The sequence below is a fragment of the Schistocerca nitens genome, chromosome 2, assembly GCF_023898315.1.
Source record: "Schistocerca nitens isolate TAMUIC-IGC-003100 chromosome 2, iqSchNite1.1, whole genome shotgun sequence".
Classification (NCBI taxonomy): Eukaryota; Metazoa; Arthropoda; class Insecta; order Orthoptera; family Acrididae; genus Schistocerca; species Schistocerca nitens.
In genome coordinates this window covers 529,105,800-529,123,041 of record NC_064615.1, presented here as the reverse complement: position 1 = coordinate 529,123,041, position 17,242 = coordinate 529,105,800, and positions in this window count along the sequence as shown.

The window sequence follows — 17,242 nt, the reverse complement described above, 5'->3', positions numbered from 1 at the left end:
TCCAACAAGTCGTTCACAATCTCTCTTCTATCGAAACCTTGCCTGTTTCCGGAAATTACAAAGATTTTTACAAAATAACCTTCACCACTTTTCTCCCCCGTAGTAGGTATTCTATTCACTAGTGACAACTCAAAACTCCCTTCTGGCGCTTCACTATTCTCCATTATAGCCTCTCCCTCTTTCCTTTCTCCACTATTAACTGGTCGACCCCCATTTTGGTCACCATCCTCCTGCTTCTCCCTAATAGCCTCACAAATGTCGTCATTTATAGACGCTAATATTTCCTCAACAGTGGCATCACTAATTTCCTGTAATTCTGCAGCCTCTGTACTTTCTCCTTCCTCAGAACATGACTTGACTTCAACTTGGTTGCTAACCACTTTCTTGCAATCGGATTCTGTCACATCTTCCACCAATATACCATCCCTCTCGTCTGCAATACAGTACTTATCTTGTTTATGTCTATCTAAAAAATCCTCTAAACCTCCGTTAAACGTACAGATTTTTACGTAGCTCGTTTCGTCTGTTGCTACTGCCTTCTCCCGTACCTCCCTTACAGTCCCAGTCTGGTTACTATTAATACATACAAAAGGTTTTGCTAGCGGGCTCAAACTACTACTTCCCGTCTGGTAAAGGCTAGCCTTTCACAGACGGCATTTAGTTTGACGGATTCTGTAGTTCGTTATCCTTTCTTACGTTTACCCCTCTCTGCTGTTGTCTTCGCTCAACATCATTTTCTCGCACTGGAGAATACGATCGATAATAGTGTACCTGCGCAAATTGATTGTGAAAAAATTTGAAGAAAATTGGCCAAGTACTGAAACTTGCTGGTAGATTAAAACTGGGTGCCGGATCGACACTGGAAATCGGGACACTTGCATTTCGCGGACAAGTGCTCTAACGACGGAGCCACCCTAGCACGACTCAGGACCAGACTTTGTGAGCATGGGGTTGATCTGAGAGTCTGTTATTCTGCGCAACAGTCATCTGAGATGTACCCTTTACCCTGTGGCTCCTGGAAGATGCAATTTCCACCACCACACTACTACATAAGGCAGACAGACGCTCCTAATGTTCTAAAGAGATATGCCTGAAAAACTTTCAGCAATAAATGTCTTCTGCAGTCGTCCGCTGTCCCCCTCAGGAGACACCGCCTTAACGAAACGCTGTCCGTGTGGGCGAGGGGGTTTGTGTGATCCAATGAAGTGGAGGGCTATGCCGGCGGTGGTGTAACTACCGGCAGGGCCTCCCAAGCCGGACAGGTCTCCATAGAGGATCCAGACAAAGTGTGTCTCACAACGTCCCATCTAGTGTCCTGTCCTATCCTATTCTGTTCTGTCCCATCCTATACATTCCCTTCATTTCCTTTTCCTCCTTGTGATTGTGTGGCAGCAGACACAGTCCCCTAATGTGGACAGCGGAAGATCCTTGGAAACCAGGACAACGTTGATACACATAGGCCTTACTCCGAAGGGATGGATAGCTTTCTGTAGTCGTGGTGAAGACAAGCTATCCAAGGGGTAAGGCCCTGAAATAAAACTTTGGCAGGTGTCCAGGCCATGAGGTGGCAGCCCCACCAGGACACTCGGGGGCTGTGGGCTGATAACCCGCACCACCACAAAACACATATCACAGAAACTAAAAGGAGAAACAGCCGGATGGATCTTAAGGATATGACCTTTGGCCTGAAAAGGAAAACCCGTATCGGTTTTTGGAATGTAAGGACGTTGAGAGAGGCAGGGAGGCTAAGACAAGTTGAAAAACAGATGGAGAACTATTGACTAGATATATTGGGACTAAGTGAAGTAAGGTGGCCAGAATCTGGCGAATTCCAAACACAAAATGGTGGAGTGTTGCTGTATGCGGGTCAGACAGGTGAAAACGCGATGCACAAGAATGGTGTAGGGCTCTTACTATCTAAAAGCAGCAAGAAGAGCTTACTGGAGTGGAAACCAGTCTCAGAACGGATAATAACCGCACGCTTTAAAACAAATGTGCGATATGTCACTGTAATTCAATGCTATGCACCTACTCAATAGCTAAAGGAGAATTAAAAGATGCATTTTATACAGAGCTTAACGGAGTTCTTAGACAGATAAACACTAGGGACATAAAAAAATTTTAATGGCTGACTTGAACGCAAAAGTTGGTTCAGTAAATGAAGGGCTTGAACATATCATGGGCGTGCATGGCATGGGGATCAGGAATGTAAATGGTGAAGTGTTGACAGATACATGCGCTGAACATGACCTAGTCATTGGCGGCACATTGTTTCCACATCGTAACTGCCATAAGATAACATGGGTTTCTCCAGACCACGTTACCGAAAATCAAATAGACCACATAGTCATAAGCCGCAAGTTCCGACACTCTTTGTTAGATGTCAGAAATAGAAGAGAGGCAGACGTTGGAAGTGACCACCACCTAGTTTTGGCGGAATTCAGACTGAAGATAGTGGCAAATAGAACCAAGCTCAATCATAGGTGCAAGAAAATAGAGGTGGCAAGATTAAAAGACCAACAGAACAAAGAAACATTTGCTCTTGAACTACAAAACAGATTCCAGGTCCTCTCTGAAGAAAACTTTATGGAAGAGGGAATTGAAACATGCTAGCAAAAAATCAAGAACAGTTATTTAGATGTGGGAGAAAAAATCCTAGGATTTAAGGCACATCAAAGGAAGGAATGGATCTCCGATGCTACGTGGAATGAAATCAGCCACAGGAAAGGACTAAAACTTGAGTTAAATTTTTGTAAGACAACAGCGCAGAAGAGCGAAGTGCATAAAGAATACATGGAGGCAAACAAAAAAGTGAAAACATTACTACGTCGAGATAAAAGGAAATGGATAGATGAGCAAGCAAAATTAGCAGAAGAGGCAGCAAGACAAGGAAATATGAAAGACCTCTATAACATTACCAAACGGTTGTCAATGAAGAACTTCAGACATGAAGGACCAGTTAAGAACAAGAATGGTGTGATGCTTACAACTCAACAGGCACAACTACAGAGATGGGAGGAGCACTTCAGGGAACTGTTAAATTGTGAAGGCAACCAAGAGAAACAAGTAAGAGATGTTCCAGAGGAAGTCGAAGAAGTCCAAAATATAAATTTGCAGTGCCCCACAATGGACGAAATTAGGATTGCCTTGGAAACACTAAAAAATACAAAGGCTCCAGGCCTAGACAACATAGCACCGGAGCTCTTAAAAGCCGATACTGAAAGTACTGTTAAAATGCTCCATCCTTTGCTGAAGCATATTTGGCTTGAAGAGAAATCTCCAAAGGAGTGGAAAAATGGCTTGGTGGTAAAGCTCCCAAAAAAGGGAAATTTGTCAGACTGTAACAACTGGCGTGGTATTACATTGTTGTCAGTGCCCAGTAAGGTCCTCACCAGAATTATTTTAAACAGAATTAAAGAATCCCTTGAAAAGCGACTGCGTAAAGAACAGGCCGGTTTTAGGGCACAATGCAGTTGTGTTGATCTTATTAACACTCTTAGGATCATCTTAGAGCAAAGCAAAGAATTCCAAGCAACCATGTACCTGGCATTCTTTGATTTTCCAAAGGCCTTCGATTCCGTGAAACATAAAGTGCTCTGGCAGGTGTTGCGGAAGTATGGCATACCACAGAAGATCTTAAACATCATAAAAGATCTATATGATGGCTACGAATGCTGCATACTCTACAAGGGAAATATGACAGAGCCCATAAAAGTAACAACTGGAGTCATGCAGGGCTGCATTTTGTCACCAACACTTTTTCTACTCATTCTAGACTCTGTTATGAGAAGAGTCACAGCAGGCAGGAGACGAAGAATCCAGTGGGGGATCCACGAACGTCTGGAGGATTTGGATTTTGCAGACGACATAGTTTTATTAGCTCCAAGGCTGACCGATATGCAAGCTAAATTAAACTTGCTGAAAGAAGAAGCAGAGACTGCAGGCCTCAAGATAAATACAGGCAAAACAAAGGAAATGAGAGTAAATTCAGGTAACATGGAGGTGAGCAGCGAGTGGAGACTGTCAACTCGTTCCTGTATCTGGGTAGTATAGTGGCGGAAGATGGTGGAGCTGGAGATGACGTGAAAAACCGCATTAAAAAGGCAAATGCTGCCTTCATACAATTGTATCCAATATGGAAAAATAGAAATATCACATACAAAACAAAAATCCGTATTTTTAATACAAATGTGAAGGCTGTCCTGTACGCCAGTGAAAGCTGTAGTATCGGCATTTGGCGTTTGCTGTCTCCCTGTGAAAATCTCTGAAACTGCGTGCTATGTGTAAAGAATGCGTAGGCTGGCCGCTCCCGTACAATGTAGCGGAATTTGCTTTTAAGCCGAACACGGGGTCGGTCCTCCTTTCCCTCGGGCGAACGCTGTCTGCTCCACGGGCATCCACCGGCCGACATACAGGGGTTGGGACTGGCCTCCTGGCGTGTGGTTGCCTCTCTCGAACTAAAAGCTCCTGTCACCGTCATGTCTGGAACGTATGTGTGTACGCCAGTCTCGAGTATTTGAACCACAGTGCGCACTTGTGATTTATTAGTTATTTGCATTTCGTTTACATGAATTCATACAACACTGACTTTATCTTATCGAGTTTGGGTTCGAATGAAGCGTCTTGATGTGCGGAATATGATTGTGAGTGCGGAATATGTAAGCAATGCAGCTCAGTAGACCACGACGTCTTACAGCCTTCCAGGTTCATTTCCACCAGTACCTCGCCTCCTGATCTGTGAGGACGGGTCATGTGAGTGTAGCTCAATCGGTATAGCACTCGCCCGTGAGAGGCAAAGGTCCCGAGGTCGAGTCTCGGTCCTGCATGCAGTTTCAGTCTGGCAGGAAGTTTCATATCAGCACACACTCTGCTGCAGAGGCAAAATTTCGTTATGGTCAAGTACTTTTCAACATTTTTAATAACAATCTTTTAACACTATTTGTCTTCATATAGTAGCATAGATTTTGGACCGAGAGCAAGGCAACAGAAAATAAATCTATCAAACTACAGCCACGTTTGGTTGGAGCATGTTAGAATAAAAATATGTCCACCACGGTTAGTGCTGCAAAAAGAAAACTGGCTACCAGTAGACTACGCTGGTTTCTTCTTTAGTCTGGTCAAGGTTTGTAATCCTTGAAATGGTTCTGAGGCCAGCACAGCTCAAAAAATGAGGAGACGGCTCTCAGGCCCATTATCCCCACCCAGGTTTGACATTTTGTGGGTAGTATTAGCCAACGCGATCTTATATATTGTTTCTAAATGTAATCTCTTCTTGCATAAAGCAGCTGCCTCTTAGGAATTTAGACAGGGGTCTTTAACGCTCTCTACCATGTCAACTTACCGGTGATGCAGGTGAGCTCGCTCTGTCGTTCACAAGAGTGACATGGACTCTGTGACCTATTTCCACTTTTTTCGCTTAATATTGACATGATTCTTGGGCCTGCAAGTGGCAGATGACTCTGGAACATGGTCTGCTACCTGTGGCTACAAATTCATGGGCAAAGTGAGGTTACTGATTCTTAGTTATCAGCACTGGTTGGACTTGTTTGATGAGCACCTTATTGTGTAGACTATACCAACTGTTACTCATAGGTATCTAATGTGATACGGGGTTTTTCATTTTATTTGTTTTAGGTTTGAGTTAATTCCAATTTTATTTAAAGAATTTACTGGTTCGAACTTGTCTTGCGTGCGATGCTAAAGGCTTTTGCCTGTATATGCCACATTTATTCCTGTTTTTGAGCCCAGTTTGTTATTTACAAATTTTATTTGTGCTTCTCTTATGTAATTTATTCTTGTACTCATCATTATTTCTACTGCTTGCTGGTTTAGTTGTAGCCTTGTGAGCGTTACGTTTAAATTTTATTTATATATTACTTTATAGAAGTAGCCGAAGTCATCTCCATTCTTCTCCAAGATTAAAGTGGTATATCTGTGATTTAAATAAAGTTTGTACTTCACATTACTTTATAATTGCCCATTTGTTATTTGACTGCCTGCCTTACAGGTTCCAATTGATGTCTTCATTACATGTTTGCTGATTATTGATGTATGTTAAGTGAAATGTTTTTCTGTCTGTCTAGTAAAGGCCTGAATACATACTATGCTTTATTACATTTATTTCGGACGTAAGGTCTACACAAGGTCACCAGTGCAATCGATAGATGAAAATTGCTTAAAATTAAAGTATTAAAAGCTACATGCTTTATTAAATTTATTTCGGACGTAAGGTCTACACAAGGTCACCAGTGCAATCGATGGATGAAAATTGCTTAAGATTAAAGTATTAAAAGCTTATTGGCAATCGTATTACATTTTCTAGTATTCGTCAGGTTCCACTTGTTAAGAAATAAGTCTTTAGTTTTTTAAATTAATTATTCTTTCGGATTAGTGGTGTTACGTTCTGCGTGGCTAAGCACCTTACCAATCCCTGCTCCTCCATTGCTGACGCGCTCCAATTATGCCACATAATGGACATCGTTCACACATATAGATACTTCGAGTTCTGAGATATTACATCATTCAAGGATGGGGTAGATCTAAAGTAATGTGAAATATAGAAGCAAAAACTCCATCAACCAAGATCGCTAATTATACTGTAGTTTTAACAATCTAGAAAGAAGTTTGGTATAGTAAATGCTATTAGAGCCATTGGAAACATACATCCATAAAAAGCAGAATCTGTGTTAAACGAACAGACGGATTTCGCAAGGCATTGCTATATTACTAATTTTACACACCTAATCTACATTTATTCCCCGCAAATGACAATTATTTAATATTTATATCTCTGGTATTACGAAATAAATTCCTCTTTGATCACATCATCTTCAAGAACTTCTGTGAAGCGTTTGTAAAATTTTGTATGTTGTTGTGCCTTTTGGGTGAAGTGATAGTGTGAACAGGAAGGAGAAACCAATGTATGGTGGCGTTAAAAAGTTAAAAACGCTTTTCTTGTATTATGCGGCAAGTTTATACTGTTTATTTTTCCAGTGTTTCGCACATATTTCCCACAGATGACTTGCGAAATTCGTAACGCAACATCAAACCTTTTCACGACAGGATCATGTTTTCCACCTCATTCAAGATCAAACATAAATCACGTATTAAGACACTTTATGCCTGATGATGGACTCACAGGGTCTATCTAATAAAACACGAAAACATGACTGAAGGGGTTTTTTAATTCATACTTCCTGTGTACTGAATACAGCCACGTTTGCGGCTGCAGAATAGGAATAAAATTAAATTATAATTTAATTTTTCAAGAGCGGCAAATCTATAAGTTAACCTCATCGGATCCGACGATGACAACCTAGATTTGTCGAAACCCGTCATCAAAAATTAAATTATAATTAGCTATCTTGGCTGTTAAGTCGTTAACTTCAGTCTTTCCGTAGATATTCAGCGACGGGTGAAGTTTCATCGAGTCTGCTGGACATTTTGTGGATAGAGGTGAGTGGCCTCGCTAGACTGGTGACTCCGAGCTATCGACAGCCGAGGCAGTAAATTTAGGCTCTTTTAGAATGATGCTTGCCGGACGTGTGGGGCGACTCTTCGGGCATAATTCCATATTTTAGGCTCTCAAGCCCAACTGGCAGGAAATTCGGTTGCGCTCGTTAAGTGGCTTTCATATGTCTTGTCGATACCTAGTGGTCTATTACTGAACTGACGGTAGCTACGTGGAAGACGCCGACTCCACACTTCCGAATCATGCTTTCTGATGAGTTCATCATTTCTAAGTTCCGAAATAGTTACGGAAAATATTTCTCTGTTCGCAGCCATACAATAGAATTACCCAGTCAAGGGCTAATGAATATAGAATACATTCTAGGCCTCTGAGTATTACGTAAATGACGAATTCAGGACCACACAATTTCGTGCTGCGGTATTGTCGCTGCTACGGGATAGCGTTTTTTCAATTTTGATGATGACGTGCGCAATAAAAGTACTCACTGTGGGAAATTGACTAAATTGTCGGGCGAGACGCAAAGCGTAATGCGAGTATATCACTGAAATAATTTAGGAAGCAGGGAATGTTTCCTTTTCGAAACAAGGAAGGCCTAATACTCGTAAAGACATGAATATATATCTTAGTAGTGAGAGCACAGTTTACATAACAAGAAGCAAAGTAAAGTGATCTGCCAGCTACGTATTTCGGATCTAGTATTAGTCCTGCCATTGCATGGTAGCGTTCAGTTGGGTAGTTTGGGTAGTTTGCGAGATAGGACAGTTGCATCAGCCAAATAACGATTTAGCGCGGCCGATACAGTTGTTCATTTAGTGCACCCGCTAGCAGTATTGTTCTCTTTTTTGTGTTACTTTTTTGGGTGATGTTCCACATGCGTCCGGACAAACGCCATGTTGTTCTCCCGTTTACGACCACAAACAAACTACGAACTGTTAAAAATGGAAAACAAAAGGAACAAAATACACAGGCGTCACGGGTATATGGCGTAGAGCATTTTTTCGATGAGCCGACAGATATTTGGTCGCAATAACAAACAATGTAAATTCTAAAACAAAAACTATTCACCGTGCTACGCCTCGGCCAATGTTAGTGGCACAGTAGAAACCTTTAGTACTTTTTACTGCATATTTTAAGTATTTTCACACGTCTTACATACTAAAGACCCAATTATTGTTCTATCAAACTCATAGTTGCTATCATTATCACATTTACTATAGTACATTAAAGCTAATCTTAAACACGATACCAAGTTTCATTTAAGACTGTCTGCTATATGCAGTGTTACATTACTCACTACACTCAGACATAAACAAATAAAAGAAATTCCTAGATTGCCCACTGAAAGCTGAAGAATTTTTCTCATTTGCTCCCATTGAGAAAAACAGTACTGATAATATCTATTGTATCAAACGGTTCAAATGGCTCTGAGCACTATGGGACTTAACAGCTCAGGTCATCAGTCACCTAGAACTTAGAACTACTTAAACCTAACTAACCTAAGGACATCACACACATCCATGCCCGAGGCAGGATTCGAACCTGCGACCGTAGCGGTCGCGCGGTTCCAGACTGACGCGCCCAGAACCGCTCGGCCACACTGGCCGGCTCTATTGTATCAGATACCGCTCTGGAAACAGGTAAGTCAACACAGTTTTGCCAATGAGACACTTTCGTCGTTGAAATAGCATAGTTTTATTTTTGACACAGACAAACGTTACATTAATGCTAGCTAGTAACTGTCATAGTCAGTTCCTAAATTTCAGTTTTAGCAGTACCTAGCATTTATGAAAGAATTCACTTAAAAAAGACATATCCGTACTGCTTTCCTTCTATCCCACAAAGAATCACTTTGTGTGTCATATTATCAATACAATCCGTACTTTTCTCATTGCTGTCTGCTTTCGTTTTCTTTCCTTCCGCGTCATCTGTTAACCTTTATCTATTGCATTCCGTGGCTCTTCTGACCAGACAATTTTTTCTCCACATCTGATTTTTTCTGCGCTGCTGCCACTCATATCTGTTGGATTCAAGAAATTAGTGAAGAAATCGATTAAAATAATGTTAATGGGACTGAGATTTCTAAAATTCCATGTATTAGTTACTACCCAGGGTGAACATTAATAAAACCGACAAACTACGTGGATGGATTCCTGTTTGGAAATGAACATGTGTACGGAAATGTATCATTGCCAGTAGATGACACCGTTGAATGAAAGTTCCTCTGAACACGTGGCGTGTTTTCCTTGTGTGTTGCAGGTGTGTCATTGACGCAGCCTACTTAGAGACGGCAAAGGACTTGGAAGAGCACTTGAACGGAATGGACAGTGTCTTTAAAGGAGGATATAAGATGAACATCAACAAAAGCGAAACGAGGATAATGGAATGTAGTCGAATTAAGTCGGGTGATGCTGACGGAATTAGATTATGAAATGAGACACTTAAAGTAGTTTTGCTATTTGGGGAGCAAAATAACTGATGGTTCGAGTGGCTCTGAGCACTATGGGACTTTACATTTATGGCCATCAGTCCCCTAGAACTTACAACTACTTAAAGCTAACTAACCTAAGCACAGCACACAACACCCAGTCATCACGAGGCAGAGAAAATCCCTGACCCCGCCGGGAATAACTGATGATGGTCAAAGTAGAAAGGATGTAAAATGTAGACTGGCAATGGCAAAGAAAGCGTTTCGGAAGAAGAGAAATTTGTTAACATCGAGTATAGATTTAACTGTCAGGAAGTCGTTACTGAAAGTATTTGTATGGAGTGTAGCCATGTATGGAAGTGAAACATGGATGATAAATAGTTTGGACAAGAAGAAAATAGAAGCTTTCGAAATGTGGTGCCACAGAAGAATGCTGAAGATTGGATGGGTAGATCACATAACTAATGAGGAGGTATTGAATAGAAGTTTGGAAAAGAGGAGTTTGTGGCACAATTTGACTAGATGAAGGGATCGGTTGGTAGGACATGTTCTGAGGCATTAAGGGATCACCAATTTAGCATTGGAGGGCAGCGTGGAGGGTAAAAATCGTAGATGGAGACCAAGAGATGAATACACTAAGCAGATTCATAAGGATGAATGTTTCAGTAGGTACTGGGAGATGAAAAGGCTCGCACAGGATAGAGTAGCATGGAGAGCTGCATCAAACCAGTCTCAGGACTGAATACCACAACAACAACAACTGTTAAGTAGAAGAATGGTCTGGTATTCATGTCGGGAATAAGTCGAGATGGTGTCTATGCGCGACCAAGCACACGGAAACAGTTGAGAGGCAGGACGGCTGTACCCAAACAAGTACCTTCACAGACACCAACCATTTCAAGCCATTTTTGGGTGTTTGTGTGATCACGGGTCCTTTCAGGCAGACGAACATGCAGGGAGGCGGTGGACGGTGCGCAAACGAGATCTGAAGGTCAGAGTTCTTCAGGATATTGAGAGGAATTCGAGCACAAGCTCCAAGCAAGTGGCCTGCCAACATGGTGTAAGCCAAAGTAAGATTATGTAGCTTTTACTACGTCTCAATATCTTGTAGAGCCTAATCCTCCGCATCTGGTATAGTCCGCCGCCTCCCTGCAGGTTCATCAATCTGAAAGGGCCCAAGATCCAAAAAGAGCTTCAAATTTTGTGCTATGATTGGGCCTGTGGGGATACTCGTTTTGGCGTAGCTGTACTGCCTCTCGACCGTTTCCATCAGTTTGGCCGTACACAAACACCATCTCGGCTTGTTCTCGACATCAATACCAGTCCATTGTGCTGCTGACAGTATGCTGCGTCAGCCACAGTCTGCAACACACAGGGAACACACGCCCCTGTTCAGAGGAACTCTCATTCGTCAGCGCTATATACCGCGGCAACGGCGCATTTCCAGATACATTTTCATAGGACCTTATTTTCTTCCATTTCCATTCACGAAATCATCCCTGTAGTTTGCCGGTTTTATTAATGTTCATCCAGTATCATAATTACTTTTATAATTACCATTATGTGTTGCTCATATACTACGCACGTTGAAACTCTGACTAACGCAGGGTAGGTGGTTAGTTGCAAGAGACGATCTGAAGTTCCAAGTCCTCTCGGGTGAAATAAATATATACACTACTGGCCATTAAAATTACTACACCAAGAAGAAATGCAGATGATAAAAGGGTATTCATTGGACAAATATATTATACTAGAACTCATATGTGATTACATTTTCACGCAATTTGGGTGCATAGATCATGAGAAATCAGTACCCAGAACAACCACCTCTAGCCATCATAACGGCCTTGATACGCCTGGCCATTGAGTCCTACAGAGCTAGGACGGCGTGTACAGGTACAGCTGACCATGCAGCTTCAACACGATACCACAGTTGATCAAGAGTAGTGACTGGCGTATTGTGACGCCAGTTGCTCGGCCACCATTGCCCAGATGTCTTCAGTTGGTGAGAGATCTGGAGAATGTGCTGGCCAGGGCAGCAGTCGAACATTTCCTGTATCCAGAAAGGCCCGTACAAGACCTGCAACATGCGGCCGTGCATCATCCTGCTGAAATGTAGGGTTTCGCAGGGATCGAATGAAGGGTAGGGCCACGGGGCGTAACACATCTGAAATGTAACGTCCACTGTTCAAAGTGCCGTCAATGCGAACAAGAGGTGATCGAGACCTGTAACCAATGGCACCCCATACCATCACGCCTGGTGATACACCAGTATGGCGATGACGAATACACGCTTCCCATGTGCGTTCACCGCGATGTGGCAAAACATGGATGCGACCATCATGATGCTGCAAACAGAACCTGGATTCATCCGAAAGAATGACGTTTTGCTATTCGTCCACCCAGTTTCGTCGTTGAGTACACCATCGCAGGCGCTCCTGTCTGTGATGCAGCGTCAAGGGTAACTGCAGCCATGGTCTCCGAGGTGATAGTCCGTGCTGCTGCAAACGTCGTCGATCTGTTCGTGTAGATGGTTTTTTGTCTTGCAAATCTTCCCATCTGTTGACTCAGGGATCTAGACGTGGCTGCACGATCCGTTACAGCCATGCGGATACGATGCCTCTCATCTCGACTGCTAGAGATACGAGGCCGTTGGGATCCAGCATGGCGTTCCGTATTACACTTCTGAACTCACCGATTCCATATTCTGCTAACAGGCATTGTATCTCAACCACCGCGAGCAGCAACGTCGCGATACGATAGACCGCAATCGCGATAGGCTACAATCAGACCTTTATCGAAGTCGGAAACGTGATGGTACGCATTTCTCCTCCTTACACGAGGCATCACAACAACGTTTCACCAGGCAGCGCCGGTCAACTGCTGTATGTATATGAGAAATCTGTTGGCAACTTTCCTCATGTCAGCACGTTGTAGATGTCGCCACCAGCGCCAACCTTGTGTGAATGCTCTGAAAAGCTAAGCATTTGCATATCACAGCCTCTTCTTCCGTTCGGTTAAATTTCACGTCTGTAGCACGTCATCTTCGTGGTGTAGTAATTTTAATGGCCAGTAGTGTAGATAGATAAATAAATGAGTAAATACAACCTCTCTAAATAATTCTACGAACGTATTAACTTTATTGCTGCCAGCTTAAGTTATATGTGATCGCAGCATCGACTGTGCCCCTGGTGAGTCCATTTTGGAACGATTTCCTGGGCACTTGGAGTTATAAGCGAGAGATGGACTGACAGGCGGACTAACTCGAGGGAGCTATTTCTCACATAAGCCTTTGCTCTACGGCGGGGAGTAGTTTTTTGGCCGGCGTGGCGAGCTCTGTGGCAAGCGCTGCAGTTTTCCCAGCAGGGCCATCCGAGGCTAATGCGTCAGGCGGGGAGAGTGAAACAACGTCCTGTGCTGGGACGGTGCCAGACTCTTAAATGTATTGCCACAGCGCGGCTGCTTTTTGTGACAGCCAAACGGGAAAGTCACCGCGATGTTAGGTTGCGGCTGTTCCGACCAAGACGCTCACTTTAGCCTCTCGCCTGTCAACAGAAATGTTCTCACTTTCACTGAAAGAGTTCTCTTACCACTGAACTCAGAGCGGGAAGATGCCCATAATTCGTCGGCAGGGCACATTAAACATGCATGTCAAATAATGATCTCAGTAACATATTCGCTGATTCTCTCTGGATCACATTTTTAGTTTATGTACTTGTAAGCTAATTATCAATGCTATTCAGACAGAAGATAGTGATCACACTAGCCACTTCCATGCTTCACGTTGCTCACACAAGGGGTTGTTAATTTTTATTACTTTCATTCGAGTGATGCATAAATTCTTATAGTTAATTACATTATTATAAGTCATGGTGGGCAGCATGCAACTTCTAAGTTACACATATTTCAGAGGAAATATACCGTCATAGTTCTCAAGCAAGACACTGACATTTGCACTGCTATGTAGATACTGTACGTGCAATACGAAAATCAACGAGATAAGAAATAAAACTACACTCCTGGAAATTGAAATAAGAACACCGTGAATTCATTGTCCCAGGAAGGGGAAACTTTATTGACACATTCCTGGGGTCAGATACATCACATGATCACACTGACAGAACCACAGGCACATAGACACAGGCAACAGAGCATGCACAATGTCGGCACTAGTACAGTGTATATCGACCTTTCGCAGCAATGCAGGCTGCTATTCTCCCATGGAGACGATCGTAGAGATGCTGGATGTAGTCCTGTGGAACGGCTTGCCATGCCATTTCCACCTGGCGCCTCAGTTGGACCAGCGTTCGTGCTGGACGTGCAGACCGCGTGAGACGACGCTTCATCCAGTCCCAAACATGCTCAATGGGGGACAGATCCGGAGATCTTGCTGGCCAGGGTAGTTGACTTATACCTTCTAGAGCACGTTGGGTGGCACGGGATACATGCGGACGTGCATTGTCCTGTTGGAACAGCAAGTTCCCTTGCCGGTCTAGGAATGGTAGAACGATGGGTTCGATGACGGTTTGGATGTACCGTGCACTATTCAGTGTCCCCTCGACGATCACCAGTGGAGTACGGCCAGTGTAGGAGACCGCTCCCCACACCATGATGCCGGGTGTTGGCCCTGTGTGCCTCGGTCGTATGCAGTCCTGATTGTGGCGCTCACCTGCACGGCGCCAAACACGCATACGACCATCATTGGCACCAAGGCAGAAGCGACTCTCATCGCTGAAGACGACACGTCTCCATTCGTCCCTCCATTCACGACTGTCGCGACACCACTGGAGGCGGGCTGCACGATGTTGGGGCGTGAGCGGAAGACGGCCTAACGGTGTGCGGGACCGTAGCCCAGCTTCATGGAGACGGTTGCGAATGGTCCTCGCCGATACCCCAGGAGCAACAGTGTCCCTAATTTGCTGGGAAGTGGCGGTGCGGTCCCCTACGGCACTGCGTAGGATCCTACGGTCTTGGCGTGCATTCGTGCGTCGCTGCGGTCCGGTCCCAGGTCGACGGGCACGTGCACCTTCCGCCGACCACTGGCGACAACATCGATGTACTGTGGAGACCTCACGCCCCACGTGTTGAGCAATTCGGCGGTACGTCCACCCGGCCTCCCGCATGCCCACTATACGCCCTCGCTCAAAGTCCGTCAACTGCACATACGGTTCACGTCCACGCTGTCGCGGCATGCTACCAGTGTTAAAGACTGCGATGGAGCTCCGTATGCCACGGCAAACTGGCTGACACTGACGGCGGCGGTGCACAAATTCTGCGCAGCTAGCGCCATTCGACGGCCAACACCGCGGGTCCTGGTGTGTCCGCTGTGCCGTGCGTGTGATCATTGCTTGTACAGCCCTCTCGCAGTGTCCGGAGCAAGTAAGGTGGGTCTGACACACCGGTGTCAATGTGTTCTTTTTTCCATTTCCAGGAGTGTAAATACTCTGTAACGTGACAGCGGAGACCTCAGTTCTCTTGTACCAAAACAGAAAATATCCCTAAAGAACCTCCAAAATTACATCGGTGATATCTCTATTTTTCCGCTAGGTACAGAGCATTTCAAAACCACTTTTTTCCAAAGATTATAAAAGTGTTTTTTAACTGCGGACAAAGGAACCGGAAGAACCAAAGCAGAGCCAGTGCAGTTGTTTAAAGATCAGCTGTGAATGCGAAACATGTAGGACCTAAATAGGGGAATATGAAATAAAGTGACTGAATTTACAGAAATAAACTTTCATATATCATTATCTATCGATAGTTGTAGAATTTTTGTTAGTTTCTTAATTTAATTTTTTTGTCGTTCCTTGTCTTTGAGATGACGTTCATCTTTACAGATAAACAAAAAATTGTTTACTTTTGGTCCATATGCGTTTTATTTCCTTTTATTTTCGAAGCATTTTCAGTGGCCTGTAATACATATTTATGTATCTAACTGCGTTATACAGGGTGGTCCATTGTTAGTGACTGGGCAAAATATCTCACGAAATAAGCATCAAACGAAAAAACTACAAAGAATGAAACTCGTCTAGCTTGAAGGGGAGAACCAGATGGCGCTATGATTGGCCCGCTACATAGCGTTGAAATACTTCAAACGGATATCAACTGCGTCATTTAAATAGGAACCCCTATTTTTATTACATATTCGTGTAGTACGTAAAGAAATATGAATATTTTAGTTGGACCACTTTTTCCGCTTTGTGATAGATGGCGCTATACTAGTCACAAACGTATAAGTACTCCCGGCGGAGTCCTCCCTCGGGCATGGGTGTGTGTGTGTGTGTGTGTGTGTTTGTCCTTAGGATAAGTTAGGTTAAGTAGTGTCTAAGCTTAGGGATTGATGACGTTAGCAGTAAGTCCCATTAGATTGCACACACATTTGAACATTTTGAACGTATAAGTACGTGGTATCACGTAACATTCCGCCAGTGCGGACGGTATTTGCTTCGTGATACATAACCCGTGTTAAAATGGACCGTTTACCAATTGCGGAAAAGGTCGATATGGTGTTGATGTATGGCTATTGTGATCAAAATGCCCAACGGGCGTGTGCTAAGTATGCTGCTCGGTATCTTGGACGACATCATCCAAGTGTTCGGACCGTTCGCCGTATAGTTACGTTATTTAAGGAAACAGGAAGTGTTCATCCACATGTGAAACGTCAACCACGACCTGCAACAAATGATGATGCCCAAGTAGGTGTTCTAGCTGCTGTCGTGGCTAACCCGCACATCAGTACCAGACAAATTGCGCGAGAATCGGGAATCTCGAAAACGTCGGTTGAGAATGCTACATCAACATCGATTGCACCCGTACCATATTTCTATACCAGGAATTGCATGGCGACGACTTTGAACGTCGCGTACAGTTCTGCCACTGGGTACAACAGAAATTACCGAATGATGACATACTTTTTGCACGTGTTCTGTTTAGCGACGAAGCTTCCTTCACCAACAGCGGTAACGTAAACCGGCATAGTATGCACTATTGGGCAACGGAAAATATACGATGGCTGAGACGTGTGTAACATCAGCGACTCGTGCATGTGATGTGATTTATATGTATTTGACGATGCTGGTGTTGATTCCGCATTTAACATTTGACGATGCCACTATGGCTGCATTACATTGTTGTTGTTGTTGTTGTGGTCTTCAGTCCTGAGACTGGTTTGATGCAGCTCTCCATGCTACTCTATCCTGTGCAAGCTTCTTCATCTCCCAGTACCTACTGCAACCTACATCCTTCTGAATCTGCTTAGTGTATTCATCTCTTGGTCTCCCCCTACGATTTTTACCCTCCACGCTGCCCTCCAATACTAAATTGGTGATCCCTTGATGCCTCAGAACATG